Genomic DNA, 19,887 nt, shown 5'->3' on the forward strand with positions numbered 1-19,887 from the left:
TAAAAAAATGTTTATTGAGCGGAACTCTTGTTATTAACTATAGGGAACTCTTCGTCTCGTCAAAAGGAAGTGGGAACTCTAATCAGAACTCCTGAGTACTATAGTTGGGGTGCTAACTTAACATACCCAAATCATTGCCGGGCTCGACAGTCTGTCCTCCCCGTGCATTTGAGGGAGGATACTCTCTCTGGATCCAATAAAGAAGTTTCCGCCCATGGAATGGACATCTTTCCAGGAGGGGTGGAAAGAGTTGAACCCATTACACAAGTAAAGAGGACGCCTAGAGTTCCTGATATGTAAAAAAAATTTACTCTCTCTGGATCCAATAAAGAAGTTTCCGTCCATGGAATGGACATCTTTCCAGGAGGGGTGGAAAGAGTTGAACCCATTACACAAGTAAAGAGGGCTTCTCCATCGCTCTCATGACAGGTAAGACTCCTACCTGTTCGGGGTTGGGAGTAATTTTTACTCCTCTCCCCCGCTTACGGGGTGAGAAGATTAAGGATTCGAGTGATCTCCTAATTCCACCTCCACATAATACATACTAGAAAGGAGAGGGATGGTGTCCCTCCTCGCTTATTTGATCCGGAAAATTGATCACTGGGCTGTAGAGCCTCATAGGACCAAGTTATTCTAACTAAATTTTGATTTGAATAATAAATTTGACTAAAATAACAAAAACTTTGTTGCTCTAACCAAATTTTGGTTAGAACACATTTTTTGTTGAAATTACTAAAAGAATACTTATTTTGTAATGGCAATCAAATTTTATATTTGTTATTTGCAGAACGTAAGTAACCAAATAAATTTGTACTGTTAAATAAAAAAATTACAATATTTTCATCTAACAAAAAAAATTGTATTTTGTTATTTTAACAAAATAATTCAATGATAACCGAACATTTGTAAATAATTCTCTTTTTTAAGTAGTTATCAATGTATTGTATAGTATTTCTCTTATATATGTATTGCAAGTAATTAAATTTCTTTTACGTGGCAATGATGAAAAATGCATTCGGCCGATATACACTCGGTACTTACTCGGTAGTTTCGAGGTACTGGAAGACGCGGTAGACAGGGCGCCGATACATGAAGAGGTGATCTTCGACACGCTCCACCATCATCCTAAAACCACTTCATTCGAAACGGTGGAAACCACTTATCATCACCTACTACTTATCACTGGTTTCCACAATGGAACACAGCACAACGACGAAATACACGAGATCACCGTAATGAAGCGACAGTCTGGGTAGACATACATATGTCCCTGACAACCCTGAGAAAAGTCTTCATCTGCTTTCGAGTAATCAAAGTTCAGCTTCTCATATTTGTCGACGCACACTCTTTTGTTCCTCGTAACGAAACTGGATCGTCAATTCAATCAAAGGATGTCGTACAAGTGTATCGTTCTATAGCAAGACAAAACAGAATCAAACGAATGTCCGAGTCGATCTAATTTCACATAATACACAATTTGCTGTGTATTTCCCTTCGTTCTTCCATTTATCGCATATTGCCGATCTCGCTAAATCGATACGTCCAGCACAAACAGTTGGGCGACATACAAATATGCTAGAAGACCGTGTTCTTCGGTATATTCTTCTCCGATCAATAATTCACAGTTACTCTTACGATGTCTCGTTCTTCCGATTCTGTCGATTATCTTGATTGTAGACCTGATTGTATATTTTACAATAGTATTTTAGAGAAACGATTACCAAACGTCTATGTAGATATGATAAGATTAAGATAAATTAGTAGCAATTTAATAAGAATGTATAACAACGGTAATAAAAAAAAAAAAAAAAACGTATTTTATAATATATTGTCACATTTCATTTTCTCCGTTATTCTTAGTTTATATAAAAAATCGAATATTACATATCTCATAAGTTGATTCAAGGAAACGCGCATGAAACACGTGAGGGTGTAACTTACAAGCAATTAGAGCAAACAACAACTATAGATCGGTAAATTTCGCGTATTCTTATCGTACTAATTTGATAGTGTGCGATCTAAATATTTCGTTGTAATTTTATGAACGATGCGATTTTTTCCGAGAGAAGACAGTAAAGTCACCGTACATATCTTTTAAACAAACGCGTGAAATTGTGACGTTTGATGAGACAGGTCATCGTTAGCTGTGTTCGACAATTGAAAAACGATTCGCTGTCCCCTTAAGAAGTCTCATATTGATAAGAGAATCGCGTGCGGACAAGGATACACGGACGAATTTACTTGACCTACCCCAAATTACGGGATACCGCCTAACTTTATCCGCAGTCATCGTAGCCAATATCACCGCAGTGCAACCCACTCCTGCTATCAAGCCAGATCTGTACGTGAATAAACTACCGATATTTTAACTCCAAGTCATACTCAATTGCATATAATATTGTAGTGAAACAGAAATATAAAACTGGAACTATTGTATATAAAATAATCAACTTCAAGTTGTTTGAGATTATTTTGTGGTAAAAATTCTAAGAGTACGTTCCACTTGACACTCACAACGCTGGCGAGTATTTGTTCTCGTTTAACATTTGATAAACAATAAGAAATAATCACGTGAGCGTTGCGAGCACCAAGTGGAACGCAGCCTAAATTGAACCAATAAAACTCATAAAGCCGTAATCACACTATGGGTTGCCGATTACGATTGCCGGTTGTCGGTTCTATTTTCGCCAATCATATTGCAGTTAACTCGCATTCGTATCATGATGAATCAGCAACCGTAACTGGTAACCTATAGTATGATTATGGCTTAAGAATGTCTCAGGGCAATATCGTTAAAAATTTCAAGAGTAACCGCGAATCTCCGAGAAACTATATTATGTTCTGCAAATAGTAGAAAATACTCACGAGTCACTTCACAAAAATGATTTTTTAAACAAATGTGCATTACACATATTATTGTCAAGAAATGTTTTCTCCCTTTCTTTTTTTCGAATTCTTTTCTATTATTAAATATCAAGAATTTATGATATAAAAAGAACTTTATGTGATATAAAAAAAGCTTTGAGGAAACATTAACATAAGTGATATATAATCTTGAGATTTTATTAACAATGTTTATGCACGATAATCCATTTTAAATGATGTAGCAAATTTCTTGAAAAATATAGAAGATACGGGGAAAAACGTTTTAAATAAAAGTTGTATGGTTTGAAAGGAGATAAATAATTAAAAAGTGTATGCAGTTTCATTTAGAAATTCTTTCAGACTCTATCTTTCAAACATATACGACTAATAACGATCCACAACATACTCTTGAAGCAAGATTTAAACCGTGGAGTGCGTATAATAGATATTACAAGATGCAAAATTAAAACGTTAATTCACACTGAGAATGACCCAATGTGAAAAGTCGAAACGTATATATGTTGACAATTCATTTATTTATATTTATTTGACATATTAAGGAATTTAGAAGTAAAAACAACCAGCTTGGCTCAATAGTCCTTCATTACCTACATAAAATTGTATGTCTTCAAAGAATTAAAAATTAGAAAATTTAGTAAATATGAAAAATATATGGTACTTTTAATGAAACAAGAAAGTTATGAGCGTAGTACGATACGCTCGATTTTATAGAATTTTGCTGTTCGTGTCATCGACCGCTCCAAGGTCGTACAACCTTGACACCCGCGCGCTACGAAACCTCTCATCATCAGGCCATCCAAGTTTTATCCCCGAATACTTCCGCCTGTATTAGACGCTAGATGTAAAACGATCTCTCAAGATTTTTTTTCACTTTCTTCCATCATTCTCTTTCAAATATCTCTTCAATCTCACAACTACCCTTCGCGCGTTTTCGGACACTGTTCCAAGATCATCTCTCGCTATTATATCCCAATCGCTCTCAAAATCACTGCAAACATCTTCATGATCCTCTCTGAAGAAATCACTAAATTCGACTTCACGTCGCAATTTCGACGTATTGATACCGCGCGATAACCCTGCAAGTCGATCGTTGCGACGCAAAGCGACCTTGACTTGCTCGAAGGTCCCCGGGGTTCCATGGACGCGCAACGTCGCGACGTTGCAAACGAACCGGTGAATGGACGGACGAACGGACGGAGCGCCTGGCGTCGGTCGGTGGGCGTCGCGTCGGTGCAACGATCGGACGAGGACGGAAAGAACGGAGTGGCAGCGCGCCTAGCAACAGCGTGGCTGACGTGCGTCTACGGCGTCGTCGGCGTCGTCGGCAGGTATACGTTTGCCGGTTCAAGGGGAGCAGGCGCTTTACTGGGTGCGGCAGGCTGCGCCGCGACGTCCAGCGTCCTTTCCCTGCTGCGACTCCCTCCGCTGCGCCTATTCTCTTTCTCTCTCTTTCCCTCTCTGTGTGGGTCTCGCCCTCCCTCCCTCCCTCCCTCGTTTCTACGTTCACGTTCAACCGACATCGACATGCTGCAACCCTTGCGTGGCCCTGCGAGACCTCGTGGACGTGACGCACCACGTCGCGACACGCCACGCTGCACTGGGGCGAATGTCTGCGACGGAATCTGCTATAATAACACGCACGTAGAATTCCGCAAATTGTATCAATCAAACTTTCACTAAAACTTTTTTTTTATTTCTCATAATTTCTAACTTATTTCTTAATTCCTCTGTCAACGTGTCTTTTAAGATCTTAAATCAGGCGGAGCTGCTAGAATTGTCAAAAATAATGAGAAAAATGAGTTTTAGTTTCGAAAAAGTAAAAAAAATGAGTCGGTTAGAAAAAGAGGTGATTCTTTCTGAGAGTAAAAAATGATCGAATGTTTCTTAAGAATTTGCATGCCAAGATTAGTTTATCAATTTTGCACATGCTATTCATATTTAAATTATATCTCACCATCTTTTATCTTCTATGAAATTAAACATATTGATCTGATATATAATAAAAGTCAGTAGAAAGCAAAATTTATATTTTATTACATAAAAATATGTATATATACAAAATCTAAAGTTTTTATTAAAAACATTTTTTTTAGATAATACATATTCAAGCTAGTATAATAAAGACACCTCCATTAAAAAAACAGAAATTTAACTTTACAAATATTTAACACGGGATAAATTCACTTGATAATACGAAATGTTTGTAAAAGTAAAATTGTGTTTGGTTGTATTAACATTGTTGACTTATTTTAACCAAAATTTGGTAGCAATATACCTAACTGTTTTTTTAGAATATCTTCGCAAAATATAAATTTTAAATATGAAATCAATAAAGTGTAACACAGGATATGTATACAAAAAATTAGACTCTACTATGAAAAAAATGTTCACCAAGTTTTAACCCTTTATCCTTGCTATTCGATCAAAAACATTTTTTATCATAATTTTTTTCTGCTTTTCTAGCGTACGTTCTCTTTGAATAGACATTAACCGTTGCGCCGACTGCAAACCATAATTGTCCGAAAATGGCAATAAAAACAATTTCATTTATTGAAAACGATTCACGTATTCATGTTCCCTCACGCGAACACTGATATCTTTTAGAATATTTATAATTGCAATGGACATATAGATAGAACGCACACCGAGTGACTCAGCAGATGAAAGCAAATGCACGTACGTGCAATCGTAAGCGGCGATGTGCGTGCACGCGAGTGCATACATATCCGTAGCATAGATACCGCTGGTGGCATGACTACAGAAACGAGCTCCTTGTGTGTATAAATAGCTAGTTAGAGACAAACTAAAGAGGCGAACGTGAACCATGAGAGTCGGGATTCATTCACCTGCAGTAACAGCAGCAGCAACGCCTAACAGTGCAATTACCTCGCTTGGCCAATTTGCTCGTCGAACCGGTCTTGGTCCGTCATCGCGTCGTTAAACTCACGAGGAAAAATCTGATCATATTTCTTTACATTTTTGGCGGATTTTAGCAGAGTGCGGAAAAAGATAAAGCAGACTGTGAAGCGTTTCCGATATATTATAGAAGTATTTCTAAAGGCGGCTTTTCCTTGACAAATAAATCTAAAAACAAAAGGAAGCTTCCGATGGTTCGAAAAACAAAGCAGTTAAAAAAAACGAATAAAAATGCAGATGGTAAAAAATGCTACATTCTAATTGGAATTTTAAATAGACTAGCTTATTAATAATTATATATATTATATTCGCGATAAACTAAGAAAACCGCATATAATTACAGTGTAATTATCGCGTAATATACGTAATTATATAATTATACGTACAATACCTATTACATATTTATTCACATTCTTCAATTCAAACTATAGCTAAGCATTAAGTTAAAGTACCGCGACTATCTCAATCTGTGGTGATAGTAGCGACGTATGGCACCACATGAGGAAAGATTGGAAAAACATTACAATCAGCATTACGTTTTATTGTCGGAGCAACTGAGAATAAACGCGTCGGGAAAGCCGAGATAAGTCGCAATGTTGATATGTCAGAGCGTGAATCTCCCTCTTGAGTATCTTTGAGCCAGCTCCTACTGCACGATAGCTCGCTCCTAGTTTATACATCGGCGAAGTACCAATAATTGTAATTATACTGTAAATTTCTTTCGGCGAAATCTCACTCCAAGAAAGTGAAAATACAATCACAAATATTTTCACTTCCTTTCGAGGGTGGTCGTATCTTCACTGTCTTGGAGTGAGATTTCACTGCAAGAAATTTAGAGTATGTATTTTGCGGTAGTTTCGTTCCATTCGTTTTGAAAAATTTGGAATGCTATGTGCGTGTTTTATCTTTCGTTTAAACAAATTTCGGAAACACACATTCCGATAAGACTTATCAAGGACCCGCAATAAATGAATCATATGTGACAAATAACTTTGTCCATTTCATTATGTTTCCTGTGTCATTAGCCAAAGTTAAAAACGCCTGATAGGCACGCATTGCTCGTCTTTCAGTCCTTTACTCGTAATGTGTTTATTAAATCATTTTAATTATATCATTAAATGAAATATTTGTCGAAATAATCGACTATAATGCGATTCTAATAAAAATTCTGTCGGAGACAACATTAAAAATGAAAGGTAGACAGCAGTGAAAAGAAGAGCACGACAGGCAATAGTTGAAATAAATCGCGTATCATTCAGTCCAAGTTGAATTAATTCAATAATTGTGCTATTCGACTATGACTCAAATTCCCATTAGCCGCTTAGAAATCGCGACGATATCAAACATGAAGATATAATCATATTTTGACGTAGAAATTGAGGTACCATGAAAACTCGTATACAAAAAGATCGAACATCTAAGCTAAGTGAATATTAAAATAAAACTATATAGATAGTATTGCAGTATAAAAATCTAATTAGAATGTTGGCTTGATAATCTTATATGAGTGTTCCATGGTATTATCGTATAATCGCGCAATTTTTAATCAATATAATTTATTTCCAATATTATTCATACAAAACCGAGATACAATTTCTCTAAAAAAAATAAAATAAAAAAAAAATAACATTTTTATATATACATTAAAACTTTAATAACAATAGTTCTAGTCTATTCTTATTGCTATCAAATTAGGTATGCGTGCGTGTGCGTGCGTGTGTGTGCGCACGCGCGGGTAAAATCATTTTCTTTATAGCAATTATATATGTCCCAGGATAACTAAAAAATATTTCGTATGCAAGTAGAGTGGATTAAACTGAGTCGATAAGTCCTGTATCATTTTGCAATTTTTGCAATAATTCACGAGATATTAATTTTTAAAGATTACCGTATACGCGCATCTGCGTTCTCCTATTGCCAAGTGTACGACCATAAATCACTTGGTTTCAGGGAGAGGGGATGCCCTGGTAAGCGCACCATGCTGTGCACGCCACGAACCTCTAAACGCTATGATTCCAGGTGGTATGCTTGCCATTCCCGCTTTTCGTGGCTCGCGCACCAAGCGATCGATGGACGAACGCGCGTATTTGGAGCTATTTATAAAAATTAATATCTTATTAACTATTGCGAAAATTGTAAAATGATACAGGACTTTTCAACTAAGTTTAGTCCGCTCCACCTGCGCACGAAATACATGATGGTTATTCTGAGACATCCTATATATATGTATATATATATATATATGTATATGCACGCGCATGTGTGTGTGTGTGATAACTGATATGTAATGTATGTATATATCGGTACTATATGAATAATACCGAAGATAAATTATATTGATTAAAATATTTGCCAGTGTAAAGTAATACGATAGATATACAGGATGTCCCGTAAAGACAAGAGAACAATACTTAAAGAGTGATTCCTGAGATCATTTTGAGACGAAAATCCTAATGTCAATATGTCGAAGTTATGATAATTTCTAAATTATAAATATATAAAATGTGGTTTGTTCAAATGTGTTTGACATTTTGCGTTGTATTATTCTAATCACATCTTTACGGAACACCCCGTGAATACATACACAACTATATTAATTATAGTATCATTAAAAAAAGTGATTTTATATTAAAAAAAAATATTAAAATAATTTTCAACCGAAATATTCATTCAGCATTTTTTAAAAAAGACCTAAACAGTCATTAATGAAATTTTAGTGATTCGATCGCTCTATTTCATTGGCAAGTGATAATTATATATTACAGTTTATAAAAAAACAAAAATAAGATGTAATCTTCTAATTACGTACATATTTATGATATGCAATGTAAAATGAAAGATAACGCAAAGGAGAAAAATGACAATGTTCCTTGAAATTCATACATATCGATCGTAAACGCACCGTAGTTTAAATATACAGATGTAATTGGTATTCCTACGTCTCTGAGCTCAAATTGTTTATATGGCTTGCAGTGTCGATGAACTCTTCGAGTCCACGTAATTAATCATATGGAAATAAAAGTGTGAGTACCATTATCAGCAAAAAGATATGATTGGCATCGGATTCATGTCTGAAAACGGTCTTTTTCCTAGCAATCAAGTCGACATTATTTCTACGAATTAACATGCGGCTCCATGCTATGAGAATACTCGATGCTAAATTAACGCCACTTGGTGCGCTCGCTCGCGACAGCGAAGTGAATAAAGCGATGGTAAAAATACTATGATTATTTTTGAAACGAGTATCTCATGGAGCTGCACTAATTTTTCGTGATTCTTGACACACCGCGCTTTTAACTCTGCGGATACTCCGTAGCGCCATTACTTCAATGTTTCTTTCGCCAACGTTTTATTAAAAATACTTTGTTGTCAATCTATATCGGTAATAACTATGAGTGCCTTCCATTTACACATGTCGACGTAAATGTCTTTCTATCTATCTTTGCATTTCATGAGTAACAAAAAGACAGAATACTTGTGTCGACTTGAGTCACTAAATGGAAGGTATCTTTTGGTGACTGAAATATCCTGTATATTATAATTCGTGAAATATCTTGTATATTATAATTATTACAATTCTGGATTCTTAAATCATTTGATTAGCTCGGATATCACCTTTGTAAAAACAATCACGCATATTATTCATCACATATATAAATAATTTTCATTTTTATATCTTGGAATGCAATCAAAAATCTATAGATTCGAGACACCAATTTTCAGGAACTATTGACTTTTCACCTTTTGAAGTTAATGAACCAACACGCACTGAATACGATTTTCACATTAAATCGTAGAGCACCGCAAGAACACTGATCTCATATAGGAAACGGCAAGTGAAGGAGAAACACTTTTAACACGATCTTCCTACTTGAATCGATATTTAAATAATCCATATTTAAACGCGGAAGAAGTGACACCCGCGACACAACAAAGGCACGCACGTAAGATGAGTGTAGGTGGATTTCTCTTTCGGCACGACGCGTGCAGCTTTGCGGCGAAGTAACAACTGTCTTCACTATGAGAAGCTACCGTGCATCCCTCACATACGTATTTCTTGCTCACACACTCTCTCTTTCTCTCTCTCTCTCTCTCTCTCTCTCTCTCTCTCTCTGTTTCCGTTTCCTTTGCACTCACTACAGTCTGGTCGCGTCGTCCTTCTCTTTCTCTTTCTTTTCTCATTGCGTATATCCTCTATCCTTTCGCTTTATCACTCTCGTCGTTTTATCAGCGCGCTTTATCCGCTTCTCCCTCTTTTCCAAATGAATGAGTAAAATCTTACTCTTACTCTTTCCTTTCTTCCGTCGTCTTCGTTTTCTTTGCCTACTTTCTTCATCCTCTTAATTCTGCCTGCAGTCTTCTACCGTATTCTCTTTCGTAGGGCCTCATTTTGCAACTTTCTCAAAGACACAGAAAAATGTCTACATTATTCATTCGTAACTTGCCTCTGTCGATTTTTCCATTATTTTAGCATAAAATAAGTTTTTTCTAGAAAACGTTCGTTTGTCAAGAAAAGCAATAAGAGGGAATTATATTCATTCACTCCAATTCCGAAGAAACAAAGATAGCGAAAATCGGAGAAAATCGGCGATATAAAATTAAAGAAAATCGATTAAGCTTTGTAACAAGAATTAGTTTTAGTTCCTCGAACCGTTCCAATATCAATATAAAAAATGATATTGCAAAAAGCCTCGCGCGAAGTTTTATCATTTATTACATCAAAAAATAATAACATAAAAATAAATAATCAATATTCTTATTTTTTATATGAAATATAAGGGAAACAGCGACATAAAATCATGATATCTCCGTATGGAAATTAAATTAAATAGAGATGATAATTCACTTAGAACGTTTCAGAATGGATATTGGAACAAAAGAAAAAAGATATGAATAAGTCTAGATTATGTGTGTGATAATGTATCAGGAAGTAGCCGCGACAATCGTTAAAGACGATTAGTCGCGTCTGTTGACTAATCAAGAAAATTTAGCCAGGAAGTACAAGGCAAATGTAACAAAGAGTTAGGTAAATAAAACATAAAATGTTTCTTAGCGCGATGTAAAAGCAATGGTGACGTAAACATGGAAATAATAACATAATAGCTCTTACTTAGATCGGTTCTCTTAGATCATGTACACCGGTGACTCAATCGAGGAGTGGAAACGCGGGAGACTCGTGTCTTCACGACGCACGTCACCGCGAAGAACGTGACGCTAAAGCCATCCAGCCAGAGCGAATGACAAATGTTCGGCCACTTTTCTATCCTAGCTACTTAATCAATCGGGGAGATTAAAAAATGTGTGATCTACCTTTTTTTTTAACTATTTATTTCCAGTATACAGCTTTTCGGATCTTCTGACATTACCAGACATATGTATTATAAATATATATATATATAGTTTTATTAGTCGCATTTAGAACTGAAATCAGTTCGATTAATAATCTATTGGTCCTTTTAAGAACCATAATATATATGGAAATAGTAAAAAAAAAGATAGGTTTACATTCTTCGACCTCCCTCGGTTGATTATCATTTTTAGTGACGCAACAAACAAAGATTCATCAAGATTGCAAGAGAAAAATGTTAAAATTCGAAGACCCACTTAAATAATTACCTAAATTTTAATAACGGATTTACATTCACTTATAAATTCCGCTGCGTCCCTCTGGTGACAATGCCGCGTACTACTTGTGGCTAAGGAACTCTTTAGTGAAAAAGTTTTTAACTTTTAAATATATTTTAATTTACCTCATTGTATTCTTGTCTTTTGTGCAATAAGCTATGAAAATAGAATGACATAAGTAGCGCTAATAATATTTTCCAGAATGTATCTATTAAGTGTGCTTTATTTTAAAAAGTGCAGGAATAAGGATGAGATCGAATTATCACTCTTTCGTCTTACCATAAAAAAGTAAAAATAAGTTTTAAGCTTGACATACTGAAGATGGCTCGAAGTGAAACCGAAATATATTGTAATTACTAATTACATTATATATTTATTAAAATTAAAAAAAAAATTGAAATTTATTTCGTACTGATAACTTCGCAAAATCTCTCATTAGCTCTTTTTTGTTTTTCTCTTATTTGACATTTTCGAGAATTGTTCTTTGTTTGTAATTTAAGAAAGTGTTTGCCTAGAAAAATATAATTATGTCTTATTTTTCTGAGGTTTAAGTAACTATGTGATAACGTAAGATTTTTTTCTCTTTTTATTATAACACTTGTTTGATTTTAATAAAACTTAAGGAAAAATACCTATGTTATAAAAGAGGTATTTTGCAGTAACTTCCATTATGTTTTACCACCAATACATAAACGAAACGCAATACTTATTTCTTGTTCCAACGAAACCCGGCCTCCTCTACTTATAAAAGTGCTATTGAATAAAATAAAAACAATTTTTTTTAAACATTGTTTTAATAAAATCAGGTCTGAAAGGATCAAAGTAATTCTCAACAACTGAATTATAAATTATTAAATGTTATTTTAGTTGTTAATATAAATAAGTTACAGTCGCATTCTACGTTTATTGTGAGTTTTTCACACTTTCCAGAAAAATACTCTTCAAGATACATAAAACCAGGGAATTTTTCACTTCGCGAAAACTTCTTTTATCGCTCGAGTAAACGCGTAACACTCTTCGACAAGAAACCGTGATTCGTTCTGAGATATAACCTTGGGTGGGAAGAAAAAGAAACTGTGTGATGAAAATTTCTTGCTCCAGTTGAAGTTTCTTTTCTATAATTGCAACTGTAAAAGCGCGCCGAGCACGAGGCGGAACGGATAGAACAGCGAGGTGGGAGCACAATCGTGGGAAAGATGAAAAAGGATATAATGGAGGAGCGTGGAGGTGGAAGGAAAACAAAAAGAAAAAAGAAAGAAAATCTTTCTCGCTACCTATATAGAGTGAGGAATCGCGCGTAATAAATAGCTCGAATGTCTGACAGCCATACGAGACACAACTCGTTATATTCTCGTCTTTGACGTTTCTCTTTTTTCCGTAAAAACGCGAAAAGAACGGCGCGGGCGAAGACCGATAAAGAAACGCGATACGTCGAACAAATGCACGTGGAATGTTTTTAATTTCGATATATTAATAACCTAGGAAAATTAAATTTTTTATACGTTTTTTTAGGCAAAATTGTCATAAAAAATTTTCTGCAAAAAGTTGTACAAAATGACAAAATATACGACATATTAAAAATCCTGATCGTCAGCGGACTCGGAAAATTTTGTAGCTTTATAAAAAAGCTGGCCCAAAACGCGGTCTTCCTACAATATTTCACTTTTCAAAATTCATTTTTAGAAAAGCAACTTCGCGTGCTTTTTCTCAACATTTTCTAGATGATATTTCTTGTTCCTTTTTTTTATAAATATCTCAATGTCAAATATGAAATATGTCAAATATTAATTACCTCTGTTCCACTCGCGAATGTTACAAACCGGGTTTTTTAAAATTTTATATGCAGAAATTTGATCTTTAAAGATATCTGTAACAGTTCTCGTTAAGATTAATTCAAGTCTGAGTAGCATAACTATGACAAATTTTAAACTCATGAATTTAAAGAAATAATGATAATTATTAATTAGAATTTGATTCGAATATTGAAAGAATTATGCAGAAAATTATGATAAAAAATTATGATTTTAATATTAACAAAAATTTATATTTTACATAAAAATTTTTATTATCTTGGTTTAGGATTAAAATAGATTTTTGTTTATTCGATTAGTACACTTGGTTCGTTTTTACAATAATAGAATTACAAAATGAAAATAAAAAATATCAGCAGGATGAAAATAATTGTAGACGAGAAGGTTATATTCATCTAGATAACATTACATTATGAATAACGACGATAATGTTCAATTAATTTGATGTAGATATACTAGAGACACAATATAATACACGCTTTTTTGTAGTAGTACATCGAACAGGCAGTATAAAACAGGATGTAAGTATACATCAAGACAAGAAGATGAAAATCGCGAGAGAACATGAACTTTTGATTATATACGCACTATAAATTTTCAAGCACGCACCATTAACTCGCCGGTAGCTGAAAATCCGGTTGAACTGATGAATCCCCGGTAAAAAATAAGTAAATTGATAAATTATTTCACGGATCATGTTAAGAGTCATTTCCGACGCTGTGCAATCACATGGATAATTGGCAAAAGAGATTAACAGCCAAGTTTAATAGAGAACAAAAAGATCATATTTTTATTAATATCCCAGTAGAAATGGAGATTCGTACTATTTCCTTGTAAGTATATTATAAAAATTAAACATAAAATTTATTTATTAAAAATAAATGAATAACGACAAAAGGAATAATTTTGAATTTAAAGAACGGCCTTCGAAGTAATATTACTGACCACGGCGAAGTTAAATAGCAAAGATGCTATTTGTACAGACAATGCATCGTAAATGAATAAAATCACATGTAACGCACCATTAAAACAGAAACAAATAAAAGAGCGTGACTACTATATGACTGCAACGAGTAAATTGTCAGTCAGGATACATAAAGAATCGGAATAAAGATTGGTTTATCTAAGACCAACGGATCGCGACCGCTTGATCGAATCGGGATGGGCGCTCTTAGTTTTGCTCTTCCCTTCACGGTTTCTCTCTACCTGTTATCACCATTGTCGGTGAGTATATTTTGCCAAATTTCGCTGCTCCACGTAAGGCCGGAATCAGACTATACGCATTGAAAACTGAGATTGAAGATTGAAAGATTGAATTTTGGCTAATCAAAATAATATAGGAACTAAAATTTCATTATCCTCAAATTTCAATTTTCGATCTTTAATCTTAATTTTCAATACGTATAGCCTGATTCCAGCCTAACATGTCGTTTTAAGTTTGAATGTGTTTTCCCAGAATGCATATAATCTTGGAAAAGTGGCAACAACTGAACAATTAAACAATTTCGTCAATATTATTAAAATACCGAAAGAGATTCACAGTACTTCACAGAACAGGGAATTCGAATTAGAGATTGTGGATGGCTCCACGAATCCGTTGATAATATCGAAACCTGTAGCTTCCATAAGAGACCCAACGAAACTGAACGTAGGTTTTCAAGCTAAAGTTGAATCAAAGAATCTTCCGTTAAGTCCCATTCGAGGAGACATCTCAACAAATGTCCACCTTGCAAATCAAGCGAAATGGTTGCAAGACACACAATCAAGCGAGAATAAAGCTTCTAAAGAATTTTCGTCGGAAGAGGAATGGATTAAAAATCCGACAAGGAGCCTTAGAGACAGGGAAGGAAAACAGGAAGAACGCGAATATTTTTATCTGTACTTTCCAGATGTTAAGGATATGTTAAAAGAGAAGACTAAGGCGAGTATGCAGCTTGGACTGGACGTCGGTGTCACATCGAAGAAGGACACGGACGAGAACGCGGACAAGATCGATGCTTTGGTCATAAATAATCGCTCAAGAGGGAAGAAAAATTACATCTGGCTCTGCAAAAGATTAATCGACGGATCGACAACGAGTTTGATGCAGAAACTGCAAGGCAAGGATTGCGTAAAGCTCCCGAAGAGTGAATTTTATCTTCAATCAGATACGAAGAACGTGAATTGGAAAAAGGACGACATGGTTAGGCTGATAGGATTAAAAATCGGGACTGGCAACGGAAAGGATTACAAGGACTTCGGGAGTGAAAATAATGAAAATAAACAGCGGAGTGGAGTGATGGACATGGTCGAAGCTTCACTTTTAGATACTTTGGCTAATTACGATGAGTCGGAAGTGACCGACAAGCATGAAGCGGGTCTAAACATCAAGATGCCTTTAATCGATGGTAGAATCGCTAACCTCTTGCGCGACGGTAAACTTTCGTTATCCGCGTCAACCGCGTTAAAAGTGTGAGAGAGTGATAACCAACGATCGAGTTCATTAACTATTTAATTTGCAGCTTCGATTAACTATTTTGTTTACACATATATGTATGTATGTTTATATGTGTACAAGAAATAAAGACATTACTTACACTATACAAAGTTTTCTGTAAGACCATTATGTGACTACGCAATTATAAAATAAGGATCTAAACGTACAAGGTAAATCTTTAATGCTAAAATAATTCTGTGTGAATCTATTTACAACATATATGTAGTACTTTTTAAACTGCGCGCCGAAATTACTTTCAGTCTTGAAATGCAAAAGTCCCAATTAAAGAACTATAATAATAAAATAATAAATTAAATTGACCCAGTTTTAAAAAAACTACATATATGTAGTAAATAAATTCACACAAAATTATTTTGAGCCTAAAGATCTAGCTTGATCGTTTAGGGTTCTCAAGGGAATGCTGGAGTTACCGACGGAACGCTCATTTCCAACTATTTCGTTTTCCTCTCTTATACGGAACAAAAAATCCATCTTCAGAATAAAAGAAAAAACACAAATAGCTTTGGGAAAGTACAAACCTGTATAAAAATTCCAAAAAATGACAAAAAATTGTAAATTACAGCTTTCTCATATTTCAATAATTTATAAGAATATCATAAAACTTTCAAATTATAATTTTGAAACTTACAAGAGAAATGACAGAAAAAGTACGATTTAAGTGTATATAATCTCGCATTCATGCAATACATAGGAAATAACAGAAATGTACGTAACGCTTTACTTAATGGTTTACATAATGTACGTAATGTTTTATGTAATGTATGTTATATTTTTTTCTTGATGTACGTAAAATTTTATTTGGAATTAAAAATCTATTTTATCGACATCGATCAAGTTTGGCCGTCGCTCCAGCATCCCCTTAAATACATTTTAATTTGAAGGAAACGAATTTCTCGAGGAAAAAATATGGAAGCTGAAATATGTACGTGTAAAATAGCAAGTATAACTGTATTAAAGATTAGAAAGAAATAGTAAAAGAGATATTAAAATTAAATAAAGTATTTAAATAAGATACTTGCCAGACCAGTCGCAAAATTCGTTCAAATCCGAAGCATGGAACTTTTAACATACAAGATCCCCCTTCTTTATCACCCCTTTATAATTCCACATTAGCTAGCTTTCCCCGAAGAAAAAAGATTCCAGATCCGGTCTGAGGTCAATTCCCTCGACTTACACTCAAGGTTGGAGCGTGTGACACGGCCGTTAAGACACAATAGATCATTTTAAACTGTTGTAGCACATAATTAATCTTAACAACAGCAGCCGCGGCGGCGGGCGCGGATATTCGCGACGACTGGCGGCCTTCGTGCGGATAACCAGAACAAGATCTAAATGATTTTTCGCTTTCAAGCCTCTCCGTCTTGTAGTTCAACGTCTTGTAACGTAGTATCTGTCGACAATTTATAAATAAATTAGCAAGAATCACAAAAAGTCGCGAACACATTATACTTGAAAATTGTTAACAGTCGACGAGTTTCTTCGACATGAATGCGCGATCATTCATTGCTTGATTTTATCCCAACTATTTCTCGATTATACATTTTAAATCTCTACAATACATAAAAAAATTTACATTTATAATCACGACAGCCAATTAATTATCATATTAATTTGATTGATTAATTATGACTTAATGAAGCAGAAAAGAGACCGTTAATCCATCCATCTTTCCGAATTAAAAAAACGAAGAAAAGATGACACAGCTAGTTCAACGTGGTGATTCTGTATAATTATTTACGACGGATATTTCAATTCAGTGCCGGAATTACATTCTTTCGCTACCATGCTTGACGGAAATGTGAAATAAAAGAGGAAAGGATGCGTAACAAACGTGAGAGCGATCCACGAACATTTCGTATTCTCGAATGCCATCACCGTCGGTGATTGAAAAAAAAAGATATAAAATTTGATAAAAAAAAATTTAAAACGAACTTTTCAAACAACCTAATACATATATACACGTACACTGAGGAAAATGATCTGATTGAATTAAACAATAATTCTGGTAGAAAATAAATTAGAAATCAATTTTTTCTAATTAAATCTACTAGAATTCTAGTTGAGATAACTAGAATTCTGACTGATATTATTGTTCTGGAAAAATTAAGAATTTTAGTAGATTCTACCAGAAATATTGTATCAACCAGAATTTCAGTTAGCTCAATTAGAATTTTAATAAATTTACCAGAAAACTCTGATTCGGCCATCGACAACCAGAAATTGCACGACCGAGTGATCAATGACTTTGTCTATTATTATCAAATAGATAATAAGATAACATGACGTGGCAGAATCGACAAGTGAATTTGTTCTATTCGAGTCTCAATAAATTTCTGATATAATATATTAACGTACGATTCAATTCGAACTTATTATTTAAGCTCATAGTAGATATGGGAATAAAAATAAATGTAAGAATAATTTACAAGTCGCAAATTAAATTCATCAAGACGAAAATTACGTCCAATAAAATAATATAGTGCGATCGATTGTGGTAGCAAATACAGTGCAATCGATCGGTAGCACGAGACGTTAAATGTGGAGAATATTTTATGGTCATCAGAAGAAGAAAAAGAGTTTAAATAATATTTTTATTATTAATTATTAATATTTACCCTTCAACGATTTATTTCTGAAATTAATTCTAATTGATTAAATGCGAATAATATTGCATCACGAAACGTTAGATTACATTTTTCATTATAACATTTGTCATCTCGGTATTTTCCCGTTGATTCTATCCGCGATATAGCTAAAATTTTATGAACTGAGACTGACTCCGTATAGCGAGATAGCATATGATATTCTAAGGATATTTTGGGGAAATTCTGAAAATGTCACCAGATATATACTCAAAATTAGCGATGGTTACAAATAGATTCGAATACGTTGAAGCACTTTCGAACTGTCTCTATGGGAGTATCTCAAAAAATAAAAGCAGTACATAGTTCCAAGTAGATTCGAAGAAATCTGGAAGAAATAGCTTTGAATCCTATATGAGAACCTCAAAAAATGATAATTTTGTTTCATTTATTACTAACAACCCTGTTAGAATTCGATCAATTACTCCGCAATTATTGATCGATTCCTTTGCAAGTATAAAGAATGAAATATTATTTCTTGTGAGTAGTACTGAAGAAAACGGAGCTAAATTATTGAATATGACTGGAATGTTGAAGTATATATTGAATTTGATTTGATCTCTACTCAGGATGTTCCTACTTCCGCTCATTACTCTCTTGCTTGAGAGCAATAATCAAAATATCCTTAAAATATCCTCAGAATATCATGTACGTATCCGGGAGATAATTTGCGAAAATTACAAATGAAGTCCACGCGGGGCACTCGCGTAGGCAGGCCTTCCCTGTCTAACACACGGCCGGTTTATTCGCGATCGTCCCACGGCCCACGGCGTGAACGTCCAGTTCAGTCGTCTGGACAGTTTTATGTAACACGAGTCGCGTAATCGCGATCCTCCTTCGCCGGCGTGAAAGAGAATGCGATCTCAAAGATGGCCTCTCCTCGCCGTTGTCAAATTCGCGACGCTATGGAAAGCAGCGTCGAGATGAGAAACACCCGGGGGGACAGCAGGGTCCCACCCGCCTCGAAAAAAAATCTCAGATTAATTAACAATTGAGTCGGTACTCACGACAAGGAGCGCGGTGGTATTAGAGGAGTCTGCGTGCGACGCGCAAAGCCCAGCGAGGTCGAGCGAGGCTCACCACCTGATGTGATGTCTGACAAGCACTATCCAGCACGCGCCACTTCTTGCGTGCACTGCACCGTTTGCGGAAAGGGTTTCGGGCGTTGCGTTTGTCGCGAGCGTATTGAACGTAAACGTGAACGCGAACACGAGACCGTACGCGACGCGCGTCGTCGCGCCCGGAAGAAATGCGGTCACCACCTACGCTGTAAACAGCCGTGTATTGGCTGAATTGGAACACGGCGCGAGGTTGATCGACCACGATCAGTTGTCGTAAACACTGGTCGCCATGCTGTTAAGGCACCTGTCAATACGCAAGCAGCGCGCGCCATCTTGCGTACGAGCGTTGGTACCGCGCCGGCGCCTGCAGATGGCATGAATTAATCCATTCGAGTGATGACTCAGCCCGATTCAGCCACTAACGAGGCAACGAGCTCGGTAAGGTAGTT

General features: G+C 35.3%; 1 protein-coding gene across 1 annotated transcript in view; it reads right to left on the reverse strand.

The window, feature by feature from the left end:
* Fak (protein tyrosine kinase 2 Fak) overlaps positions 1–19,400 on the reverse strand; it is a 35,275-nt gene extending 15,875 nt beyond the window's left edge. The window contains exon 1 of the mRNA XM_018548099.1: positions 19,385–19,400. The gene's annotated coding sequence lies outside the window, so the exon portion shown is untranslated. The remainder of the gene's footprint in view (positions 1–19,384) is intronic.
* Between the last annotated feature and the right edge of the window lie 487 nt (positions 19,401–19,887).

Source organism: Cyphomyrmex costatus, unplaced genomic scaffold (genome assembly GCF_001594065.2).
Source record: "Cyphomyrmex costatus isolate MS0001 unplaced genomic scaffold, Ccosl1.0 scaffold70, whole genome shotgun sequence".
In the NCBI taxonomy this organism is placed as follows: domain Eukaryota; kingdom Metazoa; phylum Arthropoda; class Insecta; order Hymenoptera; family Formicidae; genus Cyphomyrmex; species Cyphomyrmex costatus.